The following is a 21635-nucleotide window of genomic DNA, read 5'->3' on the forward strand; positions in this document are numbered from 1 at the left end:
ATATGAGAATATTGAACGGGTAATTCAGTACCGGTACGTCACGGGAGATGAAAATTTAATAGTAATGGGGACTGGAAGGCTGTTGTAGAGAAAGGAGTAAAAGGAAGGTTTAAGGGAGAATATGGGCTTGGTAGTATGAATGAACAGGAGAAAGACTAATTGAATTCCGCAATAAATTTCAGCTAGTAATAGCGAATACCCCGTTCAATACTCACAAGAGGAGCAGATATACTCGTAAAAAGCCGGTAGATGTGGGAAGATTTCAACTAGATTACATGATGGTCAGACAGAGATTCCGAAATCAGACACTGAATTGTAAGGCTTACCCAGGAGCCGATATACGAATAGACTCATACCGCAATTTAGTAGTGATGAAGAGCAGGCTGAAGTTTAAGAATTAGTAGGAAGATCAATCCGCAAAAAACTGGGATACGAAAGTGCTAAGGAATGAAGAGACACGCTAGAAGGCTATAGAGACTGCGATAAGAAATACCTCAGTGGCAGAAGGAATGGACATTTCTAAAAAGAAAACATATGCATAAAGAAGGTAACTGCGAAGAAACCATGGGTAACATAAGAAATACACCCACGTCTACATTTGCACTACACGAATACTCTGCAAATCACACTTAAGTGCCTGGCAAAGAGTTCATCGAACCAACTTCATAATAATTCTCTATTACTCCCTACTGGGTCGGCGGCAACAAAATGTTTCCGCATTCCGAGAGAAAGTTGGTGATTGAAATTTTGTAAGAAGATTCCGCCGCAACGAAAAATGTCTTTGTTTTAATGATGTCCACCCCATATCCTGTATCATGTCAGTGACATACAAACCGTGCTGGCCTTCTATGAGGTTTATCCATATAATCCTATCTGGTAAATATCCCACACCGCGCAGCAGTATTCCAAAAGAGGATGATCATGTGTAGTGTAAACAGTCTCTTTAGTAGATCTGTTACATTTTCTAAGTATCCTGCCAATAAAACACAGTCTTTGGTTTGCCTTCACCACAACATTTTACATGTGTTATTTGCAGTTTACGTTGTTCGTAATTGTAATTCCTAGGTATTTAGTTAAATTTACGGCCTTTAGATTTGACTCATTTATCGTATAGACGAAGTTGAACGTATTCCTTTTAGCACGCATGTGGATGACTTCACACTTTCCGTTACTTAGGGTCAATTGCCAATTTTTTTTTTACCATATAGATATCTTTTCTAAATAGCTTTGCAATTTGTTTTGATCTTCTGATGATTTTACTAGACGATAAACGACAGCATCATCTGAAAACAACCCAATCGATTATATAGATAAGGAACAGCAGAGGGCCTATAACACTACCTTTGGGAATGCCAGGAATCACTTCTGTTTTACTCGAAGACTTCCCATCAGTTATTACGAACTTGGGCGCCTCTGTCGGGAAATCACGAATCCAGTTACGTAACTGAGACGATATTCCATAAGCCCGCAATTTCAAGCCGCTTGTATGGTATAGTGTCAAAAGGTTTCCGGAAATCTAGAAATACGGAATCAATCTGAAATACCTTGTCAATAACACTCAGCACTTCGTGTGTGTAAAGAGCTAGTTGTGTTTCACAAGAACAATGCTTTCTAAATCAGTCTTGACTGTGTGTCAATTGACAGTTCTCTTCGAGGTAATTCATAATGTTCGAACACAATATGTGTTCCAAAATCCTGCTGCACATCGACGTTAATGATATGGGCCTGTAATGTAGGGTATCACTCCTACCGTTCTTGAATATTGGTGTGACCTGCGTAACGTTTCAGTTTTTGGGTCTGATCTTTCGTAGAGCGAGTGATTGTATATAATAGTTAAGTATTGAGCTATCGCATCACCGTACTCTGAAAGCAACAGAAATGATATACAATCTGGACCAGAAGACTTACTTTTATACCGAGCGAGGTGGCGCAGTGGTTAGACACTGGACTCGCATTCGGGAGGACGACGGTTCAATCCCGCGTCCGGCCATCCTGATTTAGGTTTTCCGTGATTTCCCTAAATCGCTCCAGGCAAATGCCGGGATGGTTCCTTTCAAAGGGCACGGCCGACTTCCTTCCCCGTCCTTCCCTAATCCGATGAGACCAATGACCTCGCTGTCTGGTCTCCTTCCCCGAAACAACCAACCAACTTACTTTTATTCAGTGATTTAAGTTGCGTCACTATTACGAGGATATCTAGTTCAAAGTTACTCACGTTGGCAGCTGTCCTTGAGTCAAATTCTGGAATATTTACTTCGTCTTCTTTGGCGAAGGAATTTCGGAAGTCTGTGTTTAGTAGCTCTGCTTTCGCAGCACTGTCGTTGATAATATTTCCATTGCTGTCACACAGAAAAGGCGTTGATTGTGTCATGGCGCTAGCATATCTCATATACGAACAGAATACTTCAGATGGTGGATGAAAGAAGGAAGTACAATGATATTCTGAGAAATTCAGGAATCCAGGTCGCTTTGGAACGAAATAAATAGGAAGTGCAGGGAAGCTAATACGAAATGGCTGCATGAAAAACAGATAGTTACTCAAACTGGTGGCGCTAATATGCATTTCGTGCAACTGTTTCAGCGTCATGATGGGACTCATCTTCACGTGGCTATTAGGCGCGTTAACATGGGGCTGGGGAGGGCATTGGTGGCATTTCAGTGGTGCCAGTTGGGTCTATCAGTAGATCAAGTTTTACTAGGCATGGCCTGCACCTCAATTAGGTATGGGTAGGGTAGGCTGGCAAAGCTTATAGGTGACAGTGTAGTGGGTGGTAGTGGGATCATTCATGGAAAAATTGCTGTAGTAGTTGGTGTTAGAGGTGGCTGATAGGTATACCTGCTTAAAGGAAATTCCCCCTAACTAAGGACTCACCTTCAGAGGATGTCATGTTTCGAAGTAGAGAAGGAATTGGCATATTTCATCAAAATATAAGAGGTATTAGAGACAAAGTTAGTGAACTACTTACAGATGTTGACTCTGAAATTATTGGTATGTCGGAGCACCACTTAAATAATTTGATATTTCAGAGGCTTCCTTTACCCAGATAGAGATTAGCTGGCTGTTTTTCAAGGAGTTCCTTGCGGGTAGGGAGAGTGGCTATGTACGTAAAAAAACAGTATTCCATTTGAGTCCATAAACCTATCACGGCACTGCACTGAACTGATAACTGAATGCTGTGCAGGGACAGTTGAATTTAGTGAAACCAAACTTCTAATTGTTTTTGTTTGTAGGACCCCTAACTCTGACTTCAGAGCAGTTTTGCTCAAGCTAGAGGGGGTTCTTGATTCACTTTGTAGGAAGTACCAGAAATTAATTATATGGGGTGACTTCAATATAAATTTTGTGTATGATGGTGGAGAAAAAGGATGTTGGTAGATCTCCTAAATTCATATGATCTGATGCAGACTGTGTTTTTTCGAACTACGGTGCAGGGGAACAGTAGCACAGCCGTAGACAACATTTTTATTCATTAATCATTACCAGATGGGTATTCTGTTAGTAAAACGGTGAATGGCCTTTCAGACCATTATCCACAAATTTTAACACTAAAAGGCTTTTGTACTCAAACAAATGTCACATGTAACTGTAAACTATGTAGGAAAGTTAATCCAACAGAAATAGAGAGTTTTTTAAACCTTGTCAAGGAATAAGAGTGGCAGGATGTTTATAGTGCCAATAATATAGATGATAAATATAATGCTTTCCTTAACACATTTCTCATGCTCTTTGAGAGTTGCTTTCCATTAGAACGTGCTAAACGGGATACTAGCAGTAAAAGGCAGCCCGGGTGGCTTACTAGAGTGATAAGGATATCGTGTAGAACAAAGCGGAAATTATATCAAAATGTTAGAAGTAATCACAATCAACCTCCAGTAGCCCATTACAAACGGTACTGTAAGGCGCTTAAAAATGTTATTAGGAAGGCAAAGAGTATATGGTATGCAAATAGAATAGCTAATTTACAGGATAAAATTAAAACCATATGGTCAGTTGTGAAGGAAGTGACAGGTCAGCAGCACGAGGTCAGCGATATAAAGACAGTTCGTAGTAAAAATATTTCTGTTACTGATAAATCAGATATATGTACAGTATTTAACAATCATTTTCTGAGCATTGCTGGTGAATTAGACAAAAATTTAGTTTCTACGGGGAATCATATAACTTTCTTGGCAAATGCCTTTCCTAGATTGATGTCTGAAATACTCCTCTTTGATACAGACAAGGGGGAGAGGGAGTCAATTATTAAATCACTGAAGACTAAGGACTCTCAGGTTATGATGGAGTGCCTAGCAGAATATTAAAGTACTTAGCCCTGTATTTAGCCATATTTCCTTTAGCAATGGTCAGTTTCCTGAACGATTGAAGTACTCAGTAGCATAGCCGCTTTCTAAAAAAGGAGAAAGGGATAATGTAGACAATTTTAGACCTATTTCTGTGCCATCAGTGTTTGCTAAAGTTATTGAAAAGACTGTGTATGTAAGGATAATCGATCATTTTATATCACACGATTTGCTATCAAATGTACAGTTCGGCTTTAGAGTCGTTTAACAACTGAAAATGCTATATCCTCTTTCCTCTGTGAGGTACTGGATGGGTTAAACAATATGTTTCGAATGCTAGGCATATTTTTTTTATTTAACTAAGGCGTTTGATTGTGTTGGTCACAAAATATTGCTCCAGAAGTTGGACCATTACGGAATACGGGGAGTAGCTCACAATTGGTTCACCTCTTACTTTAGCAACAGACAGCAAAAGGTCATTATTCCATGTTGAGAATGGCTTCGATGTGGGGCCTGAGTGGGGTACAGTCAAGTGGGAGGTGCCCCAGGGATCAGTGTTGGTGCCACTCTTGTTCCTTATTTATATAAATGATATGCCGTCTAGTATCACGGGTAACTCTAAAATATTTCTGTTAGCTGACGACACTAGCTTGGTAGTAAAGGATGTTGTGTGAACATTGGCTCGGTTTCAAATAGTGCAGTTCGTGACCAAAGTTCATGGCCTGTAGAAAATAAACTAGCGCTAACCGTTTCTAACACACAGTTCAACAAATCCTGACGTTTTAATTTCACAGAATGGGCATATGACTAGTGAAACTGAACAGTTCAAATTTCTAGGTGTTCAGATAGTAAACTGTCGTGGAAAGCCCATGTTCAGGATCTTGTACTAAGACCTAATGCTGCCATTTTTACTATTCGAAAGGTATCTGAAGTGAGTGGTCGTTCGACAATAAAATTTGTCTACTTTGCGTGTTTTCATTCGCTTATGTCGTGTGGTATTATATTCTGGGGTAACTCTTCCCATTCTAAAAGGATATTTTTGGCTCAGAAACGGGCGATTCGGGCAATAAGTAGTGTAAGTTCACGAACCTTTTGTCGATCCCTCTTCACGAGTCTTGGTATTGTGACATTGGCCTCTCAATATAATATCCCTTACTGTCATTTCTTGTTAACAATATTAGCTTATTCCCAAGAATAAGCAGCTTTCACTCAGTTAATACTCTGCAGAAATCAAACCTGCATTTGGATCGGACTTCCTTAACTCTTGTGCAGAAAGGTGTGCAGTGTACTGCTGCATCCATTTTCAATAAGCTACCACCCGAATTCAAAAATCTTAGCAATAATCCACGCGCTTTCAAATCGAAACTGAAGAGTTTCCTCATGGATCACTGCTTGTGTTCTGTCGAGGAGTTTCTTGAAAAAGTAAGCTGATTCTTGCTGATTGTTGGTTGTGTGCCGGCCGCGGTGGTCTAGCGGTTCTAGGCGCTCAGTCCGGAACCGCGCGACTGCTACGGTCGCAGGTTCGAATCCTGCCTCGGGCATGGATGTGTGTGATGTCCTTAGGTTAGTTAGGTTTAAGTAGTTCTAAGTTCTAGGGGTCTGATGACCACAGATGTTAAGTCCCATAGTGCTCAGAGCCAGCCATTTGTTGATTGTGTTTACTGAAACTTATGGACTGACTTCTCTCGGGTTCATAAACATTTTATTTTTATCTGTTATTACTTTTATGTTGTAATTTCATGTACTGACACGTTCCATGATGTTGGAGATTTGCTCCTCAATTTGGTCCTATGGAACTTGACGTGTAAATAAATAAATAAACAAAACGTGAAGAAATCGGAAAAGAAATGACTGTCGGAACGACTGACCCAGCAAGCAAGGAAGTATAAACAATCTTCGGTGAAATTAAAAGCGAGGATGGCAACATGAGTACTGCAAAGGGAACTCCAAGATTACATGCAGAAGAGAGAGCGGATAGGCGGAAAGAGTACATTGAAGGCCTCTATGAAGCGGAAGGAGGATGTGATAGAAGGAGAAACCAGAGTCGATACAAAAGAGATAGGTCATCCAGTATTAGAATCAGAATTTAAAATAGCTTTGGAAGACATAAGATCAAATAAGGCAGTTGGGATTGATAAGATTCCATCAGAATTACTAAAATCATTGGGGAAAGCGGCAGCCAAACGACTATTCACGTTGGCGTGTAGTATGTATGAGTCTGGCGACCTACCATCCGATCTTCGGAAAAATACCATCCACACAATTCCGAAGACTAAAGAGCTGACAAGAGCGAGAATTATCGTTCAATCAGCTTAACAGCTCATGCATCCAAGTTACTGACAAGAACAATACACAGAAGAATGAAAAAGAAAACTGAGGACGTGTTAGATGACCATCAGTTTGGCTTTAGGAAAGATAAAGGCACCAGAGAGGCAGCTCTGACGTTGCGGCTGGTAGTGGAAGCAAGACTAAAGAAAAGTCATTAAAAGTTCATAAGACTTTTCTACACGGAAAAAAATGATGCAAGATGTGCGAAATTCTGAGGAAAGTAGAGGTAACCTATAGCGAGAGACGGGTAATATACAACACGTAGAAGAGTCAAGAGGGAACAAGAAGAGTGGAAGACAAAGAACGAAGTGCTCGGCTTGAAAAGGGTGTAAGATAGGGATGTTGTTTTTCACCCCTACTATTCATACATCGTAGAAGAAACGTTGGAAATAAAAGAAAGGTCGAGATTGGAATTAAAATTCAAGGTGAGATGATATCAATGATAAGATTCGCTGATGACATTGTTATCCTTAGTGAAAGTGAAGAATTACAAGATCTGCTGAATGCAATGAAGAGTCTGTTGAGTACAGAATTTGGATTGAAAGAAGTAAGTAATGAAAAGTAACAGAAACGAGAACAGCGCGAGACTTCATATCACGATTGATGGTCACGAAGTAGGTGAAGTTAAGGAATTCTATACAGGCAGCAAAATAATCCATGACGGACGGAGGAAGGAGGACCTAAAAAGGGCATTCCTTCCAAGATAAGTCTACTAGTACCAAACGTAGACCTTAATTTGAGGGAGAAATTTCTAAGAATTTACCCTTGAAGCACTGCATTGCATGGTAGTGAAACAGGGACTGTGATAAAATAGTAACAGGAGAGAATGGATGTACTTGAGATGTGGTGCTACAGAAGACTTGAAAATTAGATGGACTGATAAGGTAAGAGATAAGATAAGGAATGAGGAAGTTCTGCACAGAATCGGAGAGGAAAGGTATATATACGGCAAACACTGACAAGAAGAAGGAACAGAATGATAGGATATCTGTTAAGACATCAGGGAATAAGTTTCAAGGTACTAGAGGGAGCCGTAGAGGGTAAAAACTATAGAGGAAGACAGAGATTGGAATAAAAAGGATCAAATGGCTCTGAGCACTATGGGACTTAACATCTGAGGTCATCAGTTCAAAAATGGTTCAAATGGCTCTGAGCACAATGGGACTCAACTGCTGTGGTCATAAGTCCCCTAGAACTTAGAACTACTTAAACCTAACTAACCTAAGGACAGCACACAACACCCAGCCATCACGATGAGGTCATCAGTCCCCTAGAACTTAGAACTACTTAAACATAACAAACCTAAGGACATCACACACACCGTAGCAGTCGCGCGGTTCCGGACTTAAGCGCCTAGAACTCTTCGGCCACCGCGGCCGGCAGAGAGATTAGAATACATCCGGCAAAGAACTGAGGACGTAGGTTGCAAGTGCTACCCTGAAATGAAGAGGTTGGCGGAAGAGAAGACTAATGACTGAAAAAAAAGATTGTTTTTCGTTGGGCCTTGCACGTAAGGCGAGCGTTCGCGAAGTGCGGCGCGGACACGCCGGCTAGTATGGCGTTAAAAGTTCATTGGACGGGGGGGGGGGGCGGGGGCGGGGGGGGGGGGGCGTACTTTTCTTGGGCACCAAACCGAACATGTACACGTCATTCTGACGTTACTTCCGAGTGAGCCAAGAGTCTGAACCGCTTTTCCCTCCCAGCCTACCCCACTCAACCTTATGGAGCCGCGCAGGCTTTAAGCTACTGAGAGAAGGGAACAGGTAGTGGCGCGCCTGAATCTCGTCTGTTTGGTGGACTCGGGCGGCTCAGTTGGAAGAGCACGAAATCGGATTGGACGGCATGTTTTGGCCTGCCACGAGTGCTCATTTGAGAGTACGGGCAGCGGCAAAGTGAGCTGAGTGGCTGCTGGAACCGGGCCAGGACTTGTTTACGAAGGCGGGCACGTGGGCGGCAGCTTGTGTGCAGCGGCGGCGGCGGCGGCCGGTGCGTGTGCCGGCTCACGCAGTCCCGGCTAGGAGCGCGCCGTTAATGAGCTTGGCACGCGGCTCGGGGCCCGCTGGCGCAAGTGCACATTATTTTCGGAGCCCTCTGAATCACACCCAGCATTCTGCCGGCCTCCCCTGTGTACCCGATCCGCGGCCCCTCCGCCGTGCATCGTTGTGCGTCGAAACGACGACCGAGGCACGCCGTTATGTAAGGCTTTTCCTAGGCGCCGGCTGATGATAAAATATCGCCCGTCAGCGCAACTGGTAGGCCAGGCTAGAGCCAGATCGCGGGGAGCATCTCAAAACACAGCTGCTCAAAGGACCAACTGAGCAGGAGAAAGGTTGCACTGCGTGGAAGTAAGCCAGATCCCGTTGCGTTTATGGCTATGGATCCATATTTAGAACAGCGGTTTTAATTCCCATCCGGCTATCCAGATTTTCCGTAAATGAATTTAGGTGTATGCCAGAGTGATTCCTTCGTTTGTCGTTGTTTCACAATGACCTCAAAGTGTAACGTTGAGTGAAATTTAACCGTATTTGATAGACATATTCAAATCATGCTGAAAAAGCAATGTGAGCAAATGTCTGCCAAACAATTATAGTTTCTCATGACGTCAAGGAAAAGTTAGATTTTTGTTGGTTTCGTTTCATTTATTTACATTTCTTTCTTTGCTACTAGTTTCGCGGTCACAGATCCATTTAGAAGCGTTCCTGTATAAAAATAATACGAAAAGAATAAATATGTGACTAATGGACTGCTAGTTAAAGGCCGCAACTGATCTAATACAATCAAATTATTGATATACTGCTTCAGTCACTTTCTATTTTTACACAGCTAAGTGTTTCGGTGAAGGTGTATTACCATGCTATCACACTGTTAGAATAAAGAGACTTGTAACATTACTGTATCTACAGCTCATAAATTGGAAGGCATTGAAATAACCTAATAATGCTGCAAAACTCACAGAAAGGTCATAAGATATAATATATAGGTCACCTCAATTTGTAATGCACCCGAAATAAAGTTATAAGTAGATTAACTTCATGATGCATATAATGTGAATTTGTCAAAGTCAGTGGATCAGAATTGCAGATTTTCAAGATTTTTCTATTTTTTAAATTAAAATGTCTAACTTTACATTAGAGTACTATTGCTAGAATTAAGCTTACGTAACTTTAATATACACGTATCTCCATATTCTTTTAAGCAAATCTTGCCTTATGACAAGACTATTTGTGAAAGCAAACATCTTTGAACTGTAGACTTGTAAATATTGTAGCACCATGAAGTATAAAATGCAAACACATGGTGCGTATGCTGGAAATATATTCGCCCGGATATTAAGTACAGCAGCCACATACATTCAGAAAAGTGCATAAATCCATTCAGTGTTGTCCGTAGTTTCAACGGCAGTGCAAGACGATGCATAACGTCCCTGCCACAGCGCTGTCTACGAAATAGATAACACTTATATATCACAAACAAATTCAAAAACGTAAAAGCAACAATAATCCTCCTGACGGTGATGGCATGTCCGTCAAATAGCATGGTGGTGTTAAAATAAAAATAAAACTGACTGAAGCAGTGTACCAGTAGTTTTCCATATAAAATGAGCAGTATAGATATACAAGTTTTGGTTAATTACATTACAGCAACACTACTGCTAGTAACAGCCGGCCGCGGTGGTCTAGCGGTTCTAGGCGCGCAGTCCGGAACCGCACGACTGCTACGGTCGCAGGTTCGAATCCTGCCTCGGGCATGGATGTGTGTGATGTCCTTAGGTTAGTTAGGTTTAACTAGTTCTAAGTTCTAGGGGACTAATGACCTCAGCAGTTGAGTCCCATAGTGCTCAGAGCCATTTGAACCATTTGAACTGCTAGTAACTTATGTAATACCCAATAGGACCTTAAACCCTACCGGAATTATATATAGCTTAGATTACATATAGCTACATTACTACGTATTACATATATTGATGCCAATATAATGCTCTTATGAAGTAATTTACCGAAATTTGTATCGTTACCCTGGGACTCATTCTTTAAGTATTATCTTCAGGAGCCCTCAAGGACGAGCCGCAAAGATACAAATTTAAATGAGATAAAAACAATGACGCGTAGTCGTGGAACTGTTGTTTCCGGAAAATGACTTAATCAGGTAGGTATCAACATATAAAATTCTTCTTCTAAAATAAAGGACATCATGAAGAAATCAGGTATTACAAGATCCTTTCCTGTTCTTTAGTTATTTCAGAGCAGATTACTATATCAAGTGTGGACAAAGTCAATGACTGACTGTACAGGAACAGCGGCCGTAAATAAAAGGGTGGATCTTTGCACTAGAAACCTTTTTTAGGTATGGCACGAGTGGAGGTCGTGTACTCATTTCTTATTGCTACCTGTAAACGTATGTAAGCAGCCAATTATAGCTTCTACACACAGACTTTTAATGCGAAAACCATTCAGAGAGCAATGGAGAGCTACATGTTCGGAATTACTAGGGGAGATGGGAGCGCAAACAAATGCAGCAGAGAGCAGACCAGCACGGAAGAGGTAATTATGACGTTATTGAATATAAAGCGGACGAGAATGGGATGTCTAATCAGACAACTGAATGGTAGATGGACCAATGAAGTTTTTGGGTGGATACAAATAGATAACAAAATATACCGATGTAATGGAAGGCGGCTGAATGGCATTGGAACACGTGCGTGGGCGACATGGATGCGCTTAACTAAAAACTGCGATAGAGTGCATGAAAATCTTTACCTACCGGAGAATGTCAAGTGGCTGTTGATGAACCAATTGTTGAGATACCTACGGTTTATCGTTGCGTCCAAAAACTTTTTCCAATCATAGTTCCGACTGGTTCAATGTGACCCGCCTCGACGTGATCTTCCGTCCCAGTTTGTGTCCTATCGGTCGGAAATGGAAGCCGCAGTAAAAAATCATAAATGTTTTATTTGCAACAGATTCTTCTCCACATAGTCCGAGTGAGACATCCATCGTAGCGTTGTACCAACTTTCCAATAGCCTCGTCGTAGAAGGCAGCCGCCTGTGCTTTCCTATACTTTACACTGGTCTGCACTTCGTTGTCTTGCCAAAATGTTGTCTTCGTAGTCTGCGGTTCACTGAGCAGAGACTGTCACCAGAAGGAACTACGACCAGGCTGCATGGTGGGCGATCAAACACTTACCATCGAAAACGCGTCCTCATTACCCCTACAGTGTGCGACCGAGAACTGTCGCGAAGAAGTAAACACAGGTACATGATAGGTACGTTATGTGGTGTTGCATGAAATCAGGTGGAACCTCTAATTGGGCAACCTTACTTGGCGGGAGACGCTATTGTTCTAGGCATCTTTACGTGATCACTGTGTGCTCACAACTGAAAAGAGCGATGTGACGCGATCGACAGGCATACTACAGACACTGCTTAATACATATGTGCAAAGCTTTATCGGATTTTCACTGTCGTCTCCATTCCGCACCTATCGGATCCTACTTTTCGAATAGCCCGCACACTTTCTGTCGTTAAACGCGTAATTATCACCCTTTTTGTAATGATGTCACACGGGTGTTCCGCACACTCGTTAAGAGCTAGTGTTCCTAACAGTGTGTTTCTAGGCCATACATCCAACACGCATAATGCAGATGAACAATGGGCGCCATAAATTACAGAACAAAGGGAGAAAGTTGTGGAGAGCGGAAAGGAATTGGAGAGCATACTGACGCACAACTTAATGTAAAACACTGAATGTTGCACAACCTCATTAGCAGCTTGTTTCACGTCTAATTATATTCTTTATTACTACTGAACTGCAGCCCTACTGTAATGACATCTTTTAAGGCCATGTTATTTTATTTCACACATAAGAACGCAGGCGTTCTCAGTTGTCATCATTAAACATAGAAATCATTGCGCTTAATTACCATGTTGTGTTCTTAGAAATGTACCTGTTCTGATGTTTTCTGCATATCAGTTCAGACTACTGCTATGAAGGTTCCCTTCAAAAACAGGTCACGATCGTTAATCTACTCTCTTGCTTGTTTAATCAGAGCCTATTCTCATCTCGACATTACTACATAAAAGAAAATTAGGTTTTAAGTTATACCATTCAGTTTACTCTCAATGCACGGAAATTTGTTGTGGAGAAGTGGCATAACGATAACTCCCACTGGAGCCACTTGAGAGCTCTAAATGCATCCTTCCTCTCACGCCAGAGTGAAGTGCGTTCGCGGGGATAGTGGTATAAGCCAAGCGGCTAGGCTACGTGGTCGATTTGTCCTGTCATGTTTTGCGTGTTTATTTAAGTTCTAAAATCTAAAAGTTATTGTAATAGTGCTAGTAAATATTAGGACTGTTTTCTTTCGTTAAAAATCCAAGTGTTATTAATGCAGAAATCGTCTTTTTAAGGGAAGTTTGCACTCCATGTTGAAGTCGGGGTTAAAGCCTACACGAGTCAGGAAGTGATGTCTTACATTAAACCCATAAACCATAAAACTCATCCCTTTCAACAATAGTGTGCGAGCTGTCACTGAGGAAAAAAGGAAAGACGTGATGACACTACTCCCATACATCCCTCCGGTGCACGAAGCTTTCTTCAACCAACTGACAACTGCAAGTTCAGCTCAGAAATCCGGACCTGGACATGTTGACACAGGAAGATGACGTTGATGGTGAAATCAAATAAACAGACACGCTCCATTATAAAACCTCTTCAAATATCACCATGATAAGAACTGCATTTCAAGAAATTTTGAGATTTAGAAACAACTATTTATTTATAATCCGTAGACGAACGCACTGCTGAAATATTAGGCCGACCCAGTTGGTAGCATTCTAGTAATTAAGAACAATAATGCAATTATTTTAACTCGATTTGTGAGAGAAAAGTGCACAATGGGAGCAATAAGTACAGACTATTTACTGTACCATACTGTGTTTATGTTTTACAAATAAACTGCAGTTGTGGAGATTAAAAGACAGCGCACGCCTTCTCAGGTATTCAGCATAATCAAAACGTTTGTAACAATAGGGATACAACTCTTGTTTTATACCACTTTACCTTTCACTATAAGTAAATTTCTGAGAGGAAAAGGGGTGCTCCAACTTTTAGGTGCTATAAAAAGGAATTTAAGGTACAAGTAAACGTAATTATAATATTTCATTTGTACATTTCATCAAATGAATCACGCATTATTGTTAAGCATGATTTTACATTAAACGAAACGCAAAACTTTTCTTTTCTCAGAAGTGGGAAAACTTGAGTTACACCACTGTGACTCGCAGCGGTTCATTTCTCTACGAATTTCTGATGTGTCACTTCCACGACACAGTGTCCAGGTTTAACATATTTAACGAGAACTTTCGCTTGTATTTTGATATAACGCACTTCATCGCTCAATGACGGTTCCGCTGCCATGGTCGGAGGCTTAGGTCGTCGTATCGGTTGCTGTAAAGAAGAAACGTCGCTATTTCGCCTTTGGAGGTTTTCTGATAGGCTGCATCGTAACATAAATGGCCGACGAAACGATGTATATGAGCGGAGGGACAGAGATGAATCTCTGAAATGTTGTAAACCTTTGACTATCCTTTTTTTTTAGAGCGAACGACATTAATGTATTATTATTTGTTTAATGTCGTAGCCAGAATAAACAATATGAGGAAAAATCTCGCTGTTTCGTTTTCCAGCGCGCTGAGGGGTGGCACGTACAGGATTATTCATAGGTACCTCTTAGACTTCAAACGATGACTGAGCAAAAACTGCAAACTAACTCAAAACGTATATACACCAGCGGATAGAGCATCTCTTCAAGTTTGTTACTCAAAATACAGGTGTTCAATATGGGCACGTTTTGTGACGCGGCAAACATCAATACGTGCGCTCAATTCATTGACACAAATTGTCCGGGAGCATGCAGTAGCAGCCTGCTTTGCAAGTCTGCTCCTGGGCTTACCTATCTGTATGTGCAAACTTTTTCGATGCGACATTACGGTGCAGAGGATTAATAATGAAACTTCAAGATAGCACAAGTTACAGGTGCAAGCTGTAATTGCAAAAATTATGCAAACTCGTAGCAGGCTTCCTTTAGCAGTGGGACATTGATACAAGGCAATAATATACAGCATGTATTGTGGTACAAAAATGGTTCAAATGGCTCTGAGCGCTATGGGACTTAACGTCTGAGGTCATCAGTCCCCTAGAACTTAGAACTACTTAAACCTAACTAACCTAAGGACAGCACACACATCCATGCCCTAGACAGGATTCGAACCTGCGACCGTAGCTGTCGTGCGGTTCCAGACTGTAGCGCCAGAACCGCTCGGCCTAACCTGCCATCCACAACCATTTTCATGTACAATGAACAGAACCGTATGCAGAGGGCCAAAATTAACTGGATTCCGTACTTTCCGTGGCAATAATAATGCCAGCATGGTCAGACGACAACTGGAACCCCAAGCACTCGGAGGGAAATACCGGGTGATCAAAAAGTCAGTACAAATTTGAAAACTGAATAAATTACGGAATAATGTAGATAGAGAGGTAGAAATTGACACACATGCTTGGAATGACATGGGGTTTTATTAGAACCAAAAAAATACAAAAGTTCAAAAAATGTCCGACAGATGGCGCTTCATCTGATCAGAATAGCAATAATTAGCATAACAAAGTAAGACAAAGCAAAACTGATGTTCTTTACAGGAAATGCTCAATATGTCCACCATCATTCTTCAACAATAGCTGTAGTCGAGGAATAATGTAAAGCATGTCCGAAGTTATGGTGAGGCATTGACGTCGGATGTTGTCTTTCAGCATCCCTAGAGATGTCGGTCGATCACGATACACTTGCGACTTCAGGTAACCCCAAAGCTAATAATCGCACGGACTGAGGTCTGGGGACCTGGGAGGCCAAGCATAACGAAAGTGGCGGCTGACCACACTATCATCACCAATCGACGCTCGCAAGAGATCTTTCACGCGTCTAGCAATATGGGGTGGTTCTAATAAAACCCCATGTCATTCCAAGCATGTGTGTCAGTTTTTACCTCTCTATCTACGTTATTCCGTGGCTTATTAAGTTTTCAAATTTATACTGACTTTTTGATCACACGGTACATCAACTGGTTTTATTATCATTATTGAAGTACTTTGTATCCGGCTGCAGTCCCACTTTCCTTGATGGATTACCAAAGATAGCGATATGGTTCAAAATGTTTCAAATGGCTCTGAGCACTATGGGACTTAACATCTATGGTCATCAGTCCCCTAGAACTACTTAAACCTAACTAACCTAAGGACATCACACAACACCCAGTCATCACGAGGCAGAGAAAATCCCTGACCCCGCCGGGAATCGAACCCGGGAACCTGGGCGTGGGAAGCGAGAACGCTACCGCACGACCACGAGCTGCGGACATAGCGATATGGGACGCAGGGGTCGGGCAGTCCATTCACCCTCAGGTGCCGAAACCAGAGAAGTCTGGGAGCGAAGTGGACGTTATAACGCATCCCAAAGCTGTTCCATTGGGTTTAGGTTGTGATTCTGGGCAGGCCAGTCCATTCCAGGAATATTATTGGCCACAGACGATTGCGTCACAGATACTGCTTTATGACAGGCTGCGTTGTAATGCTGATGCAATGAATCATCGTTTCCGAATTGTTTCTTTACATAACAGTACAGAATTATGTAAAATGTGTTCATATCCTTCTACATTTAGCATCGTTTTAAGCACAATAAGTGCAGCACATCTTAACCGCCAAAAACATATCCATACCATAACACCAGCTCCCTGTACTTCACTGTTGACACTAGACGTTAGGACTCATTCTCCAAACCCAAACTCTCCCCTTGTCACAGGCTACAGCGTGATTCATCCCTCCAAATGACTCGTTTCCAGTCATCCACTGTCCACTGGTGTCACTGTTTACACCTCCTCAGGCGTCACTTAACACTGAATTCAGTGCAGATTATGAGAGGCTGCTCGATGTTCAACAACTGTACCTGATTATTTTAAGTCCCTACGCACAGCCATTGCGTTGCTGGACTGCTGGTAGCACTTTGCAATCCACGAGTGACTTTGGAACCCACGATGATTTTCATGGTGATTTCTTACAACGACCACCCGCATTGCTCGACGGTCCCTGTCCGCCACTACATGAAGTTCGCCTGGTATTCTTTAGCTTTGAGTGTTCCTTCGCGTTTCCATTTCACCCTCACATAACCAACAGCTTCAGAAGGATGGGAATGTCCCTGATGGATTAGTTACTCAGGTGACATCCAGTGACGGATGCGCGTTCGAAGTCACTGAGCTCTACTAACCGACTCATTCTAGTGTTACTGCTCCTCACCTCTTTTTTGCCTGCGGATCGGCCTGTCGTGACATCTAGTACTCAAATCCGCATTATATAAATATGTCCGGATGCTTTTAATCGGGTAGAGTACGTTGAACGTATTCACTTTTCTAGGTCATAGGCGGCATTTGGGTAACAAAGTGGTCACGACATGGCTTGTTTGTCAAGTGACGTATATAGTCTAAAGTGGGTCGATCTATGGCCGAAATCGGTTACGACTGCAATCATATTCCATGAATGTGTCTGAAAAAGAAGTGCCAGTGTACGCATCCAGAGGTTGCTCGCCGGGCAGATGGTGTAGGGCGTCGTTCTGCCGCACTGTCCTGTTCGTACGACGTGCCGCAGAATGTGGGCCGGCCGCGAGGTGCAACGACTGCCGCAGCCGCCTGTCCGCTCCCATCCACTCTCCTTCGCGTCAACAGCCTTAACTCGCGCCGTTTCTGTGCCACGCGCTGCGCAGCCGATATACGTTCTCGCGGCTGACGAAATACGCTTCTGGATTACGGTGGACCTACAAACACGCACGCACGCACGCGCGCACACACACACACACACACACACACACAGAGTCCCTGACGGGAGCCGTCGCCTACTTGGTCTACTCTGGGCGTTTGCACTTAGAGCAGTACATGGATCGCTCATTTTCACGTGTCTGCTTTAACACGTGGACCACATCGAGACTGAAGTGGTTCACCAGGCAGCGCAGTCGCCTCGTATTTGCACACTTGCCAGTATCTCTGCCAGTGTTTCGCCGAGTGGCGGGCAAACTGCCGATAAATTTGTGGCTACGCCACATGTTTGTCTGATATAGCTCCCAGGAGAAATGTCACTCCGTGGGTATTCTTTATTTATTTATTTATTTTCTTCGATGGACGGCCGCTCTTCTGGAGACGAAGTTAATGGCAGTGAAAATTACGAAAATCAATTAAACAATGATCTTGAGTGCGTGATACATGGTTCGTATTTGAGGCATAGTGATAGTGACGGAATGAAAAGAATAAATTTTGAAAATAATAAAATAGATTCGGGGTGAAAAATTATCAACGATAAGTTTCGTTGATGACATCGTTACACTCAGTGAAAGTGAGGAAGAAATGCAGGGCCTGTGGAACGGAATGAACAGTTTGAGGAACACATACCACGCATTGCGAGTAAACCGAAGAAGACGATACTCTAAGAGAAGCGCAAGTGAGAGTAGTGATTAAGTTTGCACCAAAATTGGGACACTACGAAGCAGAAAAAGTGAAGGAATTCTGCTGTCTTGGGAGCAAAGTAACATGTGGCGGACGAAGTGAGGATGACATAACAAGCAGACTAGGCAGGCAAAGACGGCATTGCTGGCCAAAATGAAGTCTACTAGGATGAAACATAGGCCTTATTTTGAGAAAAAATTCTAATGTTGTACTTTTGGAGCAGAGCATTGTATGGTAGTGGAACGTGGACTGTGGGAAAACCGGAACAGAAGGGAATTGAAGCGTTTGAGACGTGGTGCTACAGAAGGTTGTTGAAAATTAATTGGTCTGGAAAGAAATGAGGATCTCCGCGGAATGGTCGAGAAGAGAAACATGTGGTAAACTTGAGAAGAAGAAGAGACAGGATGACAGCATACGTGTTCGGACATGAGGGAGTAACTACAGTAGTACTTCAAGGAGCTGTAGGGTGTACTACTTGAGAAAACTGCAGAGAGTAAAATCTGTAAGGGAAGACAAGCACTGAAAAATATACAACAAATAACTGAGGGTGTAGTGTGCAAGTGTTACTCGGAACGAAGAACTTAGCGAAACAGGAATTCGTGGCGGGCTACATTAAACCAGTCAGAAGCAGATTTTAAAAAAAATTACAAAAAAGCTATTTAATGAAACTGCACGTACTGCGATAAATCGGCTTAGAATGAGCCGTGTTTATTTTTTTTTTTCGTCCGTCACATGTCTGATTTTCAGTCCTCTGACAATCTGCTCAGCTCGGAGTAGACCTACATTCGACGTTCTCAGTTATTTGTTGTTTATATTTCAACCTCTGTCCTCACTAATAGTTTTTGCTCTGCGCGCCTCCATACAGAGCCGTAGAAGTACCATTTTGCGTGTCCTATGGTTCAAATGGCTCTGAGCACTATGGGACTTAACTGCTGTGGTCATCAGTCCCCTAGAACTTAGAACTACTTAACCCTAACCAACCTAAGGACATCACACACATCCACGCTCGAGACAGGATTCGAACCTGTGACCTAGCGGTCACGCGGTTCCAGACTGTAGCGCCTAGAACCGCACGGCCACTCTGGCCGGCGCGTGTCCCATCACCCTCTTCCTACCTCCCGTTATTCTTTACCTCCTATTCCTGTCCTCGCTGATTCTGATGAGAAACCCCTCGTTTATTATCCCAACGATCAATTTTCAGCATCCATCTGTAACCCCACATGTCAGTTTTTCCGTGGCCCTTGATCCACTTCCATACAATAACGTACTTCATTTCTCAAATTAAGCCCTATATTTGATACCAGTAGACTTGTTTTTACTAGGAGTGCTCTCGTTGACTGTGCTTCCTTCTCATATCGTCCTTGCTTCGTGCGTCGCGCGTTATTTTGCGTGCAGTGAAGCAGTATTCTTTCATTTTGTACAAAAAAGTTGTCGGTGTCATATAATTTTAGGAGAATGAAAGGATAATTTCTACGTTGACTTCATACATGCTCTTATTATGGATCATACACTCTTGTTCTTAATGTTTCACCTCTAAATCATGAACTCCATTGATATTTTCATGTTGCGTTGCTTAGTGCTGTAATTCAAAATCATAAAGTAGACGCAATAGTAGTAGAAGAATAAGAATAAGAAGAAGAGGTAGAATAATATAATATTACTTGTTTTTAGATTTTGTAATGTTGTTCTATTTCTTTGTTTCCTTCGGGAAATATCCGTCGTTTTAGAATAATTTCGAATCAGTAGCTACAACCTTTTAGCAACAGACCTTTATAAAGTTAATTGACACCGAAAATGAGCATTAAATCCTTTCATAATCCTTATCCTTTACCATTTAAAGGTTATGAAAACGGAGCCTGGTAGTGCCAACTTGTTCCAAAAAGAAGGCATACAAATAACATAACATATGCTATAAATTTTTGCCTTTAGAAGTAGTTAACATGCCTGCTCATGCTTTTTCAGCTTTGTTACTCCTGTGTCCTCCAATGGTTTGGTTTTCTTCTTTCGTGCCACTTACAAAGGGTGTTGTTTCAGGTTGACAGAGCTTCAGGAGCAAGGCATCACCATCTGTCTCTTTTCGCTGAGAAGGTAAGTCTCTCGCTTGGTTTTACTATTTCGGTGCACACAATTTTATGTACCAAGCACGTCCACGCATTAGCCAAATGCTTTTTCTTTTCATATGAGTCGCGTTGCGATTGGTATGGTACAGATTATTGACTGTCAAAGACAAATTCTTGAGGAATTTCTTCGAAAAGGCTTTCGTTGGTCGAATTAATTCATAAAATAGCGTCATGGTCTAAGACATAAATGGGCACGATTAAAGATTTCGCGCAATAAGCGTTAATGGATTTCACGCCACTCAACTAGTCGTCGAGGTCACCGTTTGTGACAAAATGCTACTGCTCTCCTTGCAGAACATTTCTGTTACTAGGATGCATGCGCGCCATTTTCTGCCTTATCGTCTATGACGTACCCGTACCGCTTCTTCAGTTCTTCCGGACAATCTAAAGGTCTATCAACGGACGATACTGCTCCTTCTGCCATTACGTTAACGTAGAATCCACCACTTGGATACTCTTGTTAATGTTCTAGTAAAAGTAGCCTTCCAGACTCGGTGGAAGTTGGAGGCCCGAGGAACAGTGCTGACTGAACACTTGAAAGACATACCAAATAGGAGTAACGGGGCCATTCAGGGTACGCAAAGAAGGACGGCACGATTGGTCACAGATTTGTTTAACTGATGGGGGAGTGTCATAAAAATGTCGAAAAACATGGACTGGCAGACTCTTGAAGACAGACACAAATTATCCCGCGAAAATCTGCTTTGCAAAATATAAACACTCAGCACTAAGTGAAAAATCTAGAGATATTCTTCAGATCGATGTATTACTCCCATAGGAACATGAAAGACAAGATTACACTGAGGTAATAGAAGTCATAGGGTAGCGAAATGCACATCACATACACGGATGGCGGAATCGTGTACACGAGGTATAAAAGGGCAGTGTCTAGTAGAGCATGTGAGAAGGTTTCCAACGTGTGGCCACGCGACGGGAACTAACAGACGTTAAACGCGGGATGGCAGTTGGAGATGCACGCATGAAAAATTCCATTTCGCAAATTGTTAGGGAATTCAATATTTCGAGATCCACAGTGTCAAGAGTGTGCCGAGAATATCAGATTTTTAGGTATTTCTCTCACGATGGAAAACGCAGTGGCCGATGGCCTTCACTTAACGACCGAGAGCAGCGGCGTTCGCATACAGTTGTCAGTGCTAACACACTAGCAACACTGCATGAAATGACCGCAGAAATGAATGTGGGATGTGCGACGAATATATCCGTTTGGACAGTGTAGCGAAATTTGCCGTTGGTGGGCTACGGCAGCAGACGGTCGACGTGAGTCCCATTGCTAACAGCACGACATCGCCTACAGCGCCTCTTCTGGGGTCGTGACCACGTTAGTTGGGCCCTAGACGATTGGAAAACC

The 21635-nt window shown here is 42.3% G+C and overlaps 1 protein-coding gene across 1 annotated transcript in view; it reads left to right on the forward strand.

Moving 5' to 3' along the window:
• Positions 1–21635, forward strand: part of LOC124804379 — a 675970-nt gene that overhangs the window by 445956 nt on the left and 208379 nt on the right. The window contains exon 6 of the mRNA XM_047264747.1: positions 20181–20234. The gene's annotated coding sequence lies outside the window, so the exon portion shown is untranslated. The remainder of the gene's footprint in view (positions 1–20180; positions 20235–21635) is intronic.

The sequence above is a fragment of the Schistocerca piceifrons genome, chromosome 1 (genome assembly GCF_021461385.2).
Source record: "Schistocerca piceifrons isolate TAMUIC-IGC-003096 chromosome 1, iqSchPice1.1, whole genome shotgun sequence".
NCBI lineage: Eukaryota > Metazoa > Arthropoda > Insecta > Orthoptera > Acrididae > Schistocerca > Schistocerca piceifrons.